The sequence below is a fragment of the Balaenoptera borealis genome (assembly GCF_965194805.1).
Source record: "Balaenoptera borealis genome assembly, chromosome: 4".
In the NCBI taxonomy this organism is placed as follows: Eukaryota; Metazoa; Chordata; class Mammalia; order Artiodactyla; family Balaenopteridae; genus Balaenoptera; species Balaenoptera borealis.
The window spans coordinates 75,344,438-75,359,538 of record NC_138861.1 but is presented as its reverse complement, the minus strand read 5'-3'; the positions used below and the strand labels follow the sequence as shown (position 1 = coordinate 75,359,538).

At 35.0% G+C, this 15,101-nt stretch overlaps 1 protein-coding gene across 24 annotated transcripts in view; it reads right to left on the bottom strand.

Annotated features, from left to right (window-relative positions):
- The window catches only part of CLOCK (clock circadian regulator), a 130,318-nt gene that overhangs the window by 84,246 nt on the left and 30,971 nt on the right, over nucleotides 1-15,101 (bottom strand). For 7 of the 24 annotated variants that reach the window (XM_082390160.1, XM_082390162.1, XM_082390156.1 and 4 more), the window contains 2 exons: nucleotides 7,156-7,242; nucleotides 763-863 (listed from right to left, as the gene is read on the bottom strand). The exons of 3 other annotated variants lie outside the window; for them this stretch is intronic. The gene's annotated coding sequence lies outside the window, so the exon portion shown is untranslated. Of the gene's footprint in view, nucleotides 1-762; nucleotides 905-7,155; nucleotides 7,243-7,865; nucleotides 8,070-15,101 lie in introns of all 24 variants that reach the window. 14 more of the 24 variants (XM_082390151.1, XM_082390155.1, XM_082390150.1 and 11 more) reach the window with 6 other exon arrangements.

The window sequence follows — 15,101 nt, the reverse complement described above, 5'->3', positions numbered from 1 at the left end:
AGACTTTATTAAAATTAAGAAATTATCTTAATTAAGACACACTACTAAGAGAGTGAAGAAGTAGAAGAGATATCTTCAATACTTAATCCAACAAAAAACTTATCCTAGAAATAAAGAACTTCTGCAAATCCGTAAGACAGACAACACAATAGAAAAATGGGCAAAAAACATGAACAGGCATTTCTCAAAAGAGGATATCCAAAGGGTCAGTAAGCATATAAATATGTGCTAACCTTTTAAGTTATCAGGGAATAACAAATTAAAACTACAATAAAATTTCACTACATACACAGCAGAAGAGTTATTAATTTGAAACACTGATAATTTCAAGTGTTGAGGATGAAGAGCAACAAGAATTCATGTACACTGTTGGTGGAAGTGTAAACTGATTCAACCATTAGGAGCATCTACAAAAGCTAAACAGCCAAATACCCTGACCCAGCATTTTCATCACTGGATATTTATCCAACAGAAATGCATACATATGTGCCAAAAGACATGTTCAAGAATGTTCACAGCAGAATTGTTCATAACAGCCAAAAACTGATAGTAAACCAAATGCTTATCAACAGTACAATGGATGAATAAATTTTGGTATATACATATAATGAAGTATTACAAAGCAATGAAAAAGGATGAGCTACTGCTATATGAATCAATATGAATGACTCACACCAACAAGATGTTGATCATAAAAAGACAAAAGAAGTTCAAAAATAGACAATACTAATGAACAGTGAATCAAGCAAGAATAATAGTTACCTTTGGGAGTGCGTGATGACTGTCAGGGGGCATGAAGGAGGCTCCTGGATTGATGAAAATGTTCTATATCTTGATCTTGGTATTGGTTAAACGAGTGTTGACTTCATAAAATTTCATCAAAATGACACTCAGTATTTATGCACTGTATAATATGCATGTTTTAATTCAATATAAAACATTTTAAAAGTTAGCAATACTATATCAGCCTCTTGATATTTAATTTTTAATTTTTTGTTTATTTTACTTGGTGAAATTGAAGTCTAGTAGAACTAGGTTTCTACATCAATCTGCCTCTTACTTGGATACTAAAAGTCATTATTTACTTTTTCCTGGATAATTACTGATAGTTTTGATATGTGGATCCTTCCCACATTATGACGGCAAAAGTTTACCTTGAAGTTAGACCTATCTCATGTTCACAAACTAGATAATTCTAAGATGATATTTTTTTCTTAATGTAAATATAATCAATTTTCTATATTAAGTTCCAGGTCACCAGTTCCCACAGTTTGTGTTTGGAAAAAAAGAAGAAAATGCAAAGCTTCTGAGGCTTAGCATCTAAGCTCAGTTTTAGCTAAACTTGAAAAACAAATCAAGGCAAGGTGTAAGCATAAGGTTGTTGTGAAATACAATGAATTATTAAATGTAAAGTGCTTAGAATATAATGTGTAACACAAAGTAAATGCTCAAAAAAGGTCTGCAATTCTTTATACCAGTTTGAAAAACCCTATAATAGATCCTTACTCTTGAATTTCCTTCAAAATATTTAAGACGATAAAAACAGATCTCTTTTAAAAACAAACAAAGCATATTTATGGAGCTAAGGGAAAACTTAATAGATTTTTAATGAAACAAGCCAAAGTGAACATTAAAGAAAAGTACAGGATACATGAAAATTTAATAAACTATACCTAAGGTTTTTTTTAAGTTCTAAGTTGTACTAATAGATATTTAACTATGACATTAGGATTAGAACTTCTACATATAATTTATCCAGTTTGCCAACTGTTAACACTTACATCATTTTCTTTATATACCAATAAACATATTTTCTGAACCATCTGAGAGTATGTTGCATATATCATGCCCTTTTACCCCCAATTACTTAAATGTGTACAGCCTGGGAACAAAGACATTCTCTTAAATAACCATAGTATAGTTACTAACTTCAGGAAATTTAACAATTATACAATATTAACGTCTATTTTTTTTAAGAGAGCAAATAAAGTCCTTTAAGGCTTTCTTCCCCTCTAGTACAGGATCCAGTTCTGAGTCATGTATTGCATTAGATATTTTATCTCCCTAGAGTCCTTTAATCTGGAAGTTTTCCTTCAGCTAAATACCTTTTAAACTGTCTTATGTTTACAAGGTACTCTGCAAGATAAGATTTTAAAACTTGGGTTCTTAAGCAAACTATATAGGGAAGTTTCATTAAAAAAAGAGATTCAGTGGAAGAGCTAGGAAAAGTTTCAGAAGACTAAGATGAGAATACAAAAATCTTCCTATCCAAGAGTGGCTTTAGTATATATACATTTTAAAGCTTTATAATGAGGAGGTTTCTAGGTTTCTTTGATATTGGTAATTCATGGATTAGTGGTTTCGAAATCCTGTCCCTCAAGATATCAAAAAATTACAATATATAATCAACTTAGACAAATAAATCAATGATTTGATAGCTATCTGTAAGGAATGGATCCAGAAAAAATTACTGTTTTCATCAAAATTCTCTCCTACAGTTAACAAAAAGACATGCAATCCCAGTAAGCAAACCTTTAAATGAAATGGAATTATTGTGATCATGCATAGATACAATAGCTATTTGAGATACGAGAGATCTTGTTCTTTCACTCAACAAACATTGACTGTGTGCCAACTATGTGCCAGACCTATGATAGCTACAGAGGGATCCAACAGATAAAAAAAGTCATGGTACCTACCCTTAAGAAACTTATAATTTAGCAAACCTAAGATTCCTGCTTTCAGACAGGAAAAGTATTATGTTTTCCTATTTTGAAAAGGAAGCAACTACGATGCAGCGTGATAAATGTGTCCAAAGACAAAACTATGAAATGTTCTAGAGGAACAAGAAAGGTAGATCCTGAAATCGTGATCTTTAATCTCCTAACAGAGGACTTAACTTGCCTCTGTCAGACTGCAGAAGAGCTCCTTAAGAGTATCCTCCAATCTATCCATTGACTCCAAAAGGGACATGTACCGTCATCCCCAATGTACGTATTAGCTTTGTTCCACTGAGTCAGTCACCGACTAGTTTCCAAGTAATGTACTAGTACTTTCACTTAAAAAATAACAGGTAATCTCCAGAGACAGAAAAAACCAGAAACTGTACAAAAGGTATATACTATTAGATACTTTTAGAATGCATGTGATAATAAATGTGGAAACAGATGATGTGGCTGGTTGCAGTGGTTCTTTAATAAATAATTTAACTTCGTCGGTGATAGGTTGTAATAGGCCATATGGTCCAACGAAGTTTGGTCCTTTTTGAAGTTGTATATAACCCAATACTTTTCATTCATTAGTGTGAGGAATGCTACAGCTAGAAGAACTGGGACAATAAGTGTTAGAATGTTAATTATAAACATTTTGTTAGGGAGAGGAGTTGAACAGCTGATAATAAATGTTTAAGTTTTACATAATTACTGGGCTCTGCCACCCTAACAAACCCTGTTCTCAGGCAGGGTGTTTTAATGAATTAAGATTATATCATTAATTAGTTTTAAGGCGCTTTTGTAAAGTAGACCTTATTTCTCTTGTCTTTTCGTACTGGGAGAAATATTAATAGATAGAAACTGACCTGGGTTACTCTGGTGTGAACTCATATCACATAGGACTTTAATTGTTGAACAAACTAAACTTTAATAGCAGTTACACCATTGGGATGTCCTGATCCAACATCAAGGTCCTAAACCCTACTGTCGACATGAACTCCAGAATAGGATTGCGCTATTATCCCTAGCATAACTTGCTCCGTTGATCAGTTTTTTGGATCAATAAGTGAAGATATTTTGACTAGTTGGTCTAAATTTTAATCATTCAGAAGCTTTTTTGTTCTCTGAGGTCACCCCAATCAAAACTGTTAACCCATATAAAAGTTTTGTTATCCCTTGATGGTTTAGTTCCTTCTCTGGGGGGGCAGGCGGTTATTAAAGCTCCATAGGGTCTTCTTATCTTATTTTGTCAATTTCACTGATTAAAAGTAAAAGACAGTAAAACCCTCATGTGGCCATTCATACACATCCTTATTCAGAGAACAAATGATTATGCTACCTTTGCATGGTCAGGATACCGCGGCCATGTGACAGATGTCACTGGGCAAGCAATGCCTGTAATACTAGTTACGCTAGAGGTGATGTTTTTCGTAAACAGGCAAGATTTGTATTTGCCGAGTTCCTTTTACTCTTTTTAATCTTTCCTTAGGTGCATACCTGTGTCGGGTTAACAGTAATTTTAATAAATAATCTAACATTGACTTAGGTTTATTTGTTGTTAACTACCAGTGATATATCTATTACTTATATAAGCTTATGCAAGGACAAATATTTCTTGTTACTCATATTAACATTATTGCTTCTATTAATTGATTAGTCCAGTATTAAACTAGGAGTTGATTTACTTATTGCTAGTATTAAGGTAAATGTGTTGTTGAACTTGAACGCTTCCTTAATTGATGGCTGCTTTTAAGCCAACTATGGTGTTATTTTTACTCTCTAGATAAGGTTGTATCCTGTTTCTAAAAAGCTGCAACTTTTTAGATTAGTATTTAAAAATACATTAAAATTTATGATTTTTTAAATAGTTTTTAAAGTTGAACTAAGATCCTTTTCCTGGACAACCAGTTATCAACAGGCTCATTAGGCTTGTCACCTCTACTTATAAACCTTCTCACAAGTTTGCCACATAGATGAGTTTGTTCTAATAAGCTGTACATAAGTAGCTCGTCTGGTTTCGGCATATTTAACTTAACTTCTCTTTGTTAAAAATTTCAGTTAACTCATTATACGAAAGGTAAAAGGGGAAAGCTTTACTTTTTATTACTTTTAATGCTTCTTTCATCATGCCCTTACGATACTTTCTCTATAGTGCCAAAAAATTTTTAATTTCTATCTCCTCTACTTTAAATATTGGGTGAATGATTTATTTAATCTGCTTATAATAGTTGAATTTGTGGGAGGTTTGGGCTAGATTTAGTTCAAAGTGTCCATACACTATGAAATCTCCTGAGTGTAAACTAGGTGCTTTTGTTTAAGCTATACTTTGATTTATCCAAGCACACTTTCCAGTATGCTTCCCTTGTTACGACTTTATCTCCTCTCATATGTGTGGTACTTGCTAAGAAGTTATAAGAGTTATTAATACTTGAGAAGGGTGATGGGCGGAGTGTGCATGCTTCACGGCCTGACTCAACTAAGCACTCTATTCTTAATTTACTACTAAATTCTCCTTTGGTTTTTAGTTTCATCAAAACTTTTGTATAATAAGAAATATGTTCTTGAAATAGAAAATGTAGCCCATTTTTTCCCATCCCGTAAGTTACACCTTGACCTAATGTTTTCACGTATAATAATTATGCTTACTGTTACTCCTTTTTAGGGTTTGCTGAAGATGGCGGTATACACACTGAATTAGCAAATGCTGGTGAGGTTTATCAGGGTTTACTGATTACAGAGAGAACACCCTCCTCTAGAGGGGAATGAAGCACCATCAGGTCCCTTGAGCTTTAAGCTATTGCTAGTAGTACTCCGGCGAATAATTTTGTTACGATAATTATTTGTGTGTAGGGCTAAGCATAGTGGGGTATCTAGTCCTATTTGGGATCTTAGCTGTCATGTGATCAGTAACTGTTAAAGTCATTTTTGTAGTTCATTTTTAAATAGCTTTTTAAGGCTTAGCTAGAACTTTATTTTTTATTATTCTTTAACGCATTTTACACCAATTTTCTATTAATTTGGGTTAATCGTATGACCACGGTGGCTGGCACGAAATTTACCAACCCTAAATAACATAACTTAGTTGAACTTTCATTTATGGCTTAATTTTTATCACTGCTGTTTCCTGTGAGGGCATCGCTAAGCAAAGCATTATGAGCTACTATTTTAGTGTGCTTGATGCTTAAGTTATTATGGTAACACTAAAACCTGGTAAAAAACTGAGAGTACTATACTAATTTTCTTTCTACAAACGTCCATTCATTTTAGAAGAAAAGTAATAGGAGAATCAACTTCTCTTATTTTCTATTTTAAAACAGCAACACAGGTCAGTCTAATGAGAATATGGATTATGCTTTCCAGGACACGAAAAAAGTGTAAGTCAGTCACTGAGAGCTGGTATCAACTCTTACCTCCCTCTAATTTTCCCCCACTCATCTCTTACTTTGCACTCAATCTATAGATACTTCTCTACCCAGGTAGAGCAGGGGTCAGCTAACTTATTCTGTAAAGGGTCACAAAGTAAATATTTTTGGCTTTCTGGGCCCTAACATCTCTGATGCAACTACCTAACTCTGCCACTATAGCTTGAAAACAGCCATACACAATATGTAAAAATTAAGAGTGGCTGTGTTCCAATAAAGCTTTATTCACAGACACTAAAATCTGAATTTCATATAATTTTCAAATATCATAAAATAGTATTCTTCTTCCAGGATTTATTTTCCCCCAACCATTTAAAAATGTAAACACTATTCTTAGTTCATGGGTCATACAAAAACAGGCAGCAAGCTGGATTTGGTGGTGTGCAGACCCCTGATGGAGAGACTTGCTTATAAGGCAGAGATGCACTAGGTGACTGGCCCTTCTGTACCTCAGTCAACTGCTTCTTTATCTCTAAACGTAAAACCTGACAGGAAATAATTCTTATTCTACTTTTCAGTCATTTGCAAATCACCTTTCTCTCAAAAAAAGACGAGTTATAATTCTTACTTTCAGGTAGTAACTTTGAAAAATTTCAAGAATTGCTGAAAGAAAATACATCTGGATATCAATTACCTTACCAATAAATAATGTTTCATTCCGCTGAAGAATAAAAAATCTAAAGATAAATAAAAACTATCAAAGAAGGTAGCAGATCATGTCCTAAATATTTTTATAATACTCTGTCCTATGTGCCTTGCCAGGAGATTGCAAACCTCACTGTACCCAATAATTATGACAGAAAAGGAAGGAAGGAAGGAAGGAAGGGAGGGAGGAAGGGAGGGAAGAAGGAGAGCGAAGAAGGGAAGGGAAGGGGAAGGGGAAGGGAGGGGAGGGGAGGAAAAGGAAAAGGAAAAGGAAAGGGAAAGGGAAAGGGAAAAGAGAAAAAAGAAAAAAGAAAAGAAAAAGAGAAGGCATACTGCTGAGCTCAAAATGAAGATTGAATATATCTAGTGAAACTCACCAAGTTGTAAAGATTCATCTAAGAGGAATGCAGAATTTTCCAAAGGCATCTTACACTGTGACAAAATCAGCTTCTAAGTTTCAGCAGCTTTACAGGAAAAACAAAAAACAAAAAACAGAATCTGTAAAACAAGGGCAGCTGTGGAAATAATGTTAACCAAATTCCAAGTAACAATACCGCCAGTATTTTTTCCCATCCACATATACAGCATTAATTGGGGCTTCCTATGTGCCAGGAATAGGGGATGCAGCAATGAACATGTCAGATTCCATCAATTCCTCTGGGAGCTCAGTCTGTAGGCCAACTCCAAATGGGATGAAAGGCTTTAAGAATCATGATGGTGTGAAGGGAAAGCATGGCAGAGATACAAACCAGGCTGGTGGGAACTGGTTAGGAAAGGTTTCCTAAAAAAGAGGCAATTAATGCAAGCATGAGTAGGGTCTGACCAAATAAAGCAAGAGGGGAGGGGAGAGAAAGAACATGTTTCATTAGAAGGGAATGGCATGTTCAAAGGGCCAGATGTAGGAGAGGATATGGCATTTGTGTGCAAGTAAAAGAAATCTAGTATGGCTGCTCAGAGTAAGAAAAGGGATGAGAAGGTCATTCTCTGAGATGAGATGGGCAAGGGAGGAAAGTAAGAAGTGAAGCAATTTGCCCTGCGTCACTCAGTCACACAGGGCTAACAGGCAGAGACCATTTTAAACTCTCACCACTTGACTGCAATATATTAGCCATTCTGAAGCTCTTCCCAGTCCCCTAGCCTCAAGGGTCTTAGAGGTTGACCCCTGGGAAGGAAGGTGAGTCAAAGTCCTGTGGAGGATGATCCTTTCAGGGGGCTTTTGCAAAGGCCTGAGGGAAAACTGCCAGCCTCCCTATGAATGGATGAATTGATCAACTGACCATCAGGGGCCCTCCTGCAAAACGATGGGGAAGAAGTCAGTTTCAGCACCATTCTCAGTTACAAATTAATAGTTGCCAAGCATTTTACTATGTGTGAAGTCCAGTTCTAAGTGCTTTACACGTATTAACTAATCCAACCCTCACAACATCCCTATGAGGTAGGTGCTTTTATAATCCTATATTTCCAGTATGGTTTTATGAAATAGCCCAATCATGGTCATTAATTTTTATTAACAATTAAAATTAAAATTATCAGAAATGTTAATGATACTTCTTACCACAATATTAAAAGCATTTTAATTACCGTTAAATCAGAAAAGTACTATTTTAAAGATTAATTGACAAAAACAAAAGACTTTACAACATTAATTTGGTTATTTCTCTGTTAGGGAAAGAGTTGGAAATTTTGTTTCGTGCTCATTCATTCACTTACTATGATAGGTTCTACATATCCAATGATTAGGGGAAAAACACACCAAATTCCTGCCCTAATGGAGTTTTAGTCATTGAAATACAATTGGCAATTATGTTTTTGTAACATATCCTAAGTTTTTTGAATGAATGAAGAATCAACAACCATACAAAATCTGAGGCATAGAGGAAAATTAAAACCTGAGGGGAGTGGATTGTGAATAAAATATATATATACATGTTAAAGAAGGAGGAAGAGGAAGAATAAAAAACTGCTCCACTAAAAAAGGGAACCCTCATGTACTGTTGGTGGGAATGTAAATTGGTGCAGCCATTATGGAAAACAGTACAGAGGTTCCTCCAAAAACTGAAAATAGAACTACAATATGATCCAGCAATTCCACTTCTGGCTATTTATCCAAAGAAAACAAAAACACTAATTTGAAAAGATATATGTATCCCTATGTTCACTGCAGCATTATTTACAATAGCCAAGATACAGAAGCAACCTAAGTGTCCTTCAATAGATAAACAGATAACAAAGATGTGGTGTATACACACACACACACACACACACACACACACACAGGAATAATACTCTACCATAAAAAAGAATTAAATCCTGCCATTTACAACAACATGGATGGACCTTGAGGATATCATGCTAAGTGAAATAAGTCAGACAAAAAGAAAAAAGAAAATGGTTATGAAGAACCTAGGGGCAGGACAAGAATAAAGACGCAGATGTAGAGAATGGACTTGAGGACACGGGGAGTGGGAAGGGTAAGCTGGGACGAAGTGAGAGAGTAGCATGGACATATATACACTACAAAATGTAAAACAGATAGCTAGTGGGAAGCAGCCGCATAGCACAGGGAGATCAGCTCCGTGCTTTGTGACCACCTAGAGGGGTGGGATGGGGAGGGTGGGAGGGAGACGCAGGAGGGAGGAGATGTGGGGATATATGTATATGTATGGCTGATTCACTTTGTTATGGGGCAGAAACTAACGCACTGTTGTGGAGCAATTATACTCCAATAAAGATGTTAAAAAAAAATAATGCCAATACTGAATTATTTCACTCATATGTGGAATCCAAAAAACAAGAAAAATAAACAAATGAAAGAAAACAGAAACAGACTCAGAGAGCACAAACTGCTGGGAGAAGAGGATGATGGATGAAACAGGTGAAGGGGATTAAGTGGTATAAAACTTCCAGCTATAAACTAAGTCAAGGGGCTGTAATGGGAATACAGTCAGTAATACAGTAACAACTTTGTATAGTGACAGAAGGTAAGTGGACTTATTCTGATTATTTCATAACATATAAAAATATCTTATCACCACATTGTATACCTGAAACTAATGTTGTATGTCAAGTATAACTTAATTTAAAAAAAAAATCTGTTCCACTGAGGAACACACTCATGAAGAATGAAAAAGAGAAAAGAGAGCACAGCAAAGTACCGGTAATCAGCCCACAATGATGAAGGTCCTTAAGGGACTCAAAACAGTTATGAAGATAAAAAGCAGATGAATATTACACAGTAGAGGATTCAAGACTATAATCTAGTGAAGAAAGATTATACCTTAATCCAGCAGTCTTCACACTAGGGACCAGATGGTTTTAGGGAATCAATTTCCAAATCCTTCATGTCTATAATTACCAACCAGCTACTAGAACTAATATCAAGGTCAGAGCATCATACTGCTGTCTCCTTTCCTACAGTGTATTTTATATCTTCCTTCTTCCAGCTCACAAAAGAAAGATGTATCTCTTATACATCTAAAATTCACTACAATGCATTTCCCTGTAGAAATATCCAGAATACCAAAGGAATAATTTTAAATGTTGATATCAAGGGAGTATCCTCTAATGGAAGTACCATATATCCAAGGTGGTCTTGTTTTTCCCTGTCCCACACACATCTGTTGAGAACAATACATGACATTAAAAAGCAGATATTCTGGCCTGGCCCCAATGCACTGTTAAAACTTCAGGAGGTGAGAATAAAAAAAACCTTCTGATTAAGAAGCTCATCTGAGAGAGAATCCAATGAAAACAGTGATGATAAATACTGAAGACAGCTAGAACTTAGTTCATCCAGGTTAAAAGCTTGTGGCCAGACTCCTTACATAATTTATATAGAATTATTTAGAACTCAAGATCTGCGAAGCATCTTAAATTAGAATTCAAGATCTGTACTTTCACCATTCTCAGAGAAATGAGAAAGAAATTAGTACATTCTATCAATCACCTGTGTCTTGTGTCTGTGACGTGAAGATATTTTACATGATTTCAAAGAGTTGAAAAGACCCCTTACTTCAGTTAACGTCATATCTTCAAGTAAACGTAACACATACCAAAGTTAAGTTAGTGTTTTATATTTTCTTGAACATTTATGGAGAAACATTTTTATTAACTTTTATGAAAAGAATAATGCACACAGTAAATCCATATTTTTCTAAAAACTGGGACAAGTCTTTACACTGTCACATTCCAACCATTTCTCTGCTTGTTTTTCATTCCTATATGGACATATTACATATAGATTAGTTTAGCAGGAATATACTGTAAAGCCTACTATAAATGATATACTTAACGAAAGCATAAGTGTTTTGTAAACTTCACACTTATTAGTGACCCAACATCTTTTCTTTTTACTATTAATTTCCACTGAAACCAGTCTCATTCTAACATCTACATAATATTCATCTATGGATACATAAATTCCATGAAAAGAAAAGTCCCCTCTGAAGAGATACATTTACATTTAGTAATTGTTTAATAATAAAATCAATAATACATTTATGTTATACTCATAGTAATTATAATTCCGAAAAAAGTTTTTCTGTTAACACTTAGACCATTATATGGTCATAGTTAATAAACATTCTGAATTTCAATTTCTATTCATATTTTTGATGCCCAGAAGCATTCTTCAAGTATTGAAAGAAAGGAACTGCCAACCCAGAATTCTATATCCAGACAAAATATCCTTTGGGAAAGAGAGAGAAATTAAAATATCCACAAATGACAGAAAACTAAGAGAATTTGTCATCAGTAGACCTGCCCTAAAAAAAGAAATGACTATAGGAAGTTCTTCTAACAGAAAGGAAATGATAAAAGAAGGAATATTGGAAAATCAGGAGGGAAAAACTGCAAAGAGGAAGAATATGGGTAAATAGCCTTTTTCTTCTCCTAAGTCTTCTATATTACTTTTGATGATTTAAGCAAAAATTATTAACACTGTGTGATACAGTTCTCAATATACAGAGAGAAAATATAAAAGGCAATCACATTAGAAATGGAGGGGGTAGGTAAAGGGAGTTAACCAGTAGACTGTAATAAGTTACCTATACATAAAGTACCTAGAGCAACCACAAAAAAGCTATCCAAAGAGATACAATCAAAACATTATAAATAAATCAGGATGGAATCCTAAAGTGTTCAACTAACCCACAGGCTTCTCTTTCGCTCTCCCACTACTACTGAAAAAGGAGCTGAGTTAATGCACAAGATACTCTATCCCCAGGCAAGACAGGAGTGTAACAAGTTTGAGGACATTGATGAGTCACATACTCTAAAGGCAGAATTTTCAAAGCATTTATAATATCAGTTTTGGCATTACTCTCATGCACTGCTGGTGGGAGTAGAAATAGGTGCTGACTTATGGAGGACAATATATCAATATATTAACAAAATTATAAACGTTCCTACACTTTGGTCCAGCAATACAGGGGTTATAACAAGCATTTTTTTAAATGAAACGAAAAAGAAAAAAAAGTCAAAGTACAGGACACCTAGTAATAGTTAGGATATTTCCTGTAACTGTTGTTTCAGGTATGTGTTTATTGAGTGTGTGGGTACTGGGTCACAACATAAAACATATTTCTTACTATAGGCTGTGGTCAAAGAAGTTTGGAAGCCACTGTTTCACCTCAAAAAGATAGCCTGAGGCATAGGGACAAGCTGACACTTTGGAAAGGGAGGGTTCAATGCCTGGATGTGAATAAGTGAAAGGGAAGAAAGGCATATAAGGAGACAAAGCAAATCCAAGGTAGTACGTTACCGAGCTACACAGAGCCATGAGAAACATGGCCTCTTTGGGGTGAATGCAGAGGAGATGAGGAAGGGAGAGAATTTATCTGACTGGGGCCAAAGAAGAGACAGAAGCAATCCATCAAAGTTTGTCCCTCAGAGTGTGAATTCCTAAAAGGAATTTCTTGCTTTCCTCAATGACACCGTTTTCTTTTTTTTTTTTAACTGTTTATTTTATATTGGAGTATAGTTGATTAACAATGTTGTGTTAGTTTCAGATGTACAACAAAGTGATTCAGTTATACATATGTATGTATCTATTCTTTTTCAAATTCTTTTCCCAATTAGGTTGTTACAGAATATTTAGCAGAGCTCCCTGTGCTACACAGTAGGTCCTTGTTGGTTATCCATTTTAAATATAGCAGTGTGTACATGTCAATTCCAAATTCCCCAACTATCCCTCCCTACCACTTCCCCCCTGGTAACCATAAGTTCATTCTCTAAGTCTGTGAGTCTGTTCCTATTTTGTAAATAAGTTCATTTGTATAATTTTTTTTTAGATACCACATATAAACAATATCACACGATATTTCTCTTTCTCTGTCTGACTTACTTCACTCAGTATGACAATCTCTAGGTCCATCCATGTTGCTGCAAATGTCATTATTTCATTCTTTTTAATGGCTGAGTAATATTCCATTATATATATATATATATGTACCACTTCTTCTTTATCCATTCGTCTGTTGATGGACACTTAGGTTGCTTCCATGTCTTGGCTATTGTAAACAGCGTTGCAATGAACATTGGGGTACATGTATCCTTTCAGACCATGTTTTCCTCCAGGTATTATGCCCAGGAGTGGGACTGCATAATCATATGGTAGCTCTATTTTTAGTTTCTTAAGGAACCACCATACTGTCCTCCATAGTGGCTGCACCAATTTACATTCCCACCAACAGTGTAGGAGGGTTCCCTCCTCTCCACACACTCTCCAGCATTTTCTGTTTGTGAATTTTTTGATGATAGCCATTTTGACTAGTGTGAGGTGATATCTCATTGTAGTTTGGATGTGCATTTCTCTAATAATTAACAATGTTGAACATATTTTCATGTGCCTCCTGGCCATCTGTATGTCTTCTATGGAGAAATGTCTATTTAGGTCTTCTGCCCGTTTTTTGATTGTGTTGTTTTTTTGATATTGAGCTGCAAAACCTGTTTGTAAACTTTGGAAACTAATCTCTTGTCAGTCACACCATTTGCAAATATTTTCTCCCATTCTGTGGGTTATCTTTTCGTTTTGTTTATGGTTTTCTTTGTGGTGTAAAAGCTTTTGAGTTTAATTAGGTCCCATTTGTTTGTTTTTATTTCCATTACTCTGGGAGATGGACTGAAAAAGATATTGCTATGATTTATGTCAGAGAGTGTTCTGCCTCTGTTTTCCTCTAAGAGTTTTATAGTGTCCAGTCTCACATTTATGTCTTTAATCCATTTTGAGTTTATTTTTGTGTATGGTGTTAGAGAATGTTCTAATTTCATTTTTTTTACATGTAGCTGTCCAGTTTTCCCAGCACCATTTATTGAAGAGACTGTCTTTCCTCCATTGTATAGTCTTGCCTTCTCTGTCAGAGATTAATTGACCAGAGGTGCATGGGTTTATTTCTGGGCTTTCTATCCTGTTCCATTGATCTATAGTTCTATTTTTGTGCCAGTACCATACTGTTTTGATGACTATGGCTTTGTAGTATAAACTGTAAAAAAACACAAACACGCGGAGGCTAAACAATATGCTACTAAACAACCAATGGATTACTGAAGAAATCAAAAAGGAAATCAAAAAATAGCTAGAGACAAATGAAAATGAAAGCACAATGATCCAAAACCTATGCGACGCAGCAAAAGCAGTTCTAAGAGGGAAGTTTATAGCAATACAATCTTACCCCAGGAAACAAGAAAAATCTCAAATAAACAACCTAACTTTACATCTAAGGCAAATAGACAAAGAAGAACAAGTAAAACCTAAAGTTAGTAGAAGGAAAGAAATCATACAGACCAGAGCAGAAATAAATGAAACAGAGACAAAGAAAACAACAGCAAAGATCAATGAAACTAAAAGCTGATTCTTTGAAAAGATAAACAAAATTGATAAACCTTTGGCTAGACTCATTAAGGAAAAAAAGGGAGAGGACTGAAATCAATAAAATTAGAAATGAAAAAGAAGTTACACCTGACACCACAGAAATAAGAAGAATCATAAGAGACTACTACAAGCAACTGTATGCCAATAAAACAAACAACCTGGAAGAAATGACAAATTCTTAGAAGGTACAATCTCCCAAGACTGAACCAGGAAGAAATAGAAAAAATGGACACACCAATCACAAGTACTGAAATTGAAACTGTGATTAAAAACTCCCAACAAACAAAAGTCCAGGACCAGGTGGCTTCACAGGTGAATTCTATCAAACATTTACAGAAGAGCTAACACCTATCCTTCTGAAACTGTTCCAAAAAAATTGCAGAGGAAGGAAAACTCTCAAACTTACTCTATGAGGTCACCATCACCCTGATACCAAAACCAGACAAAGACATC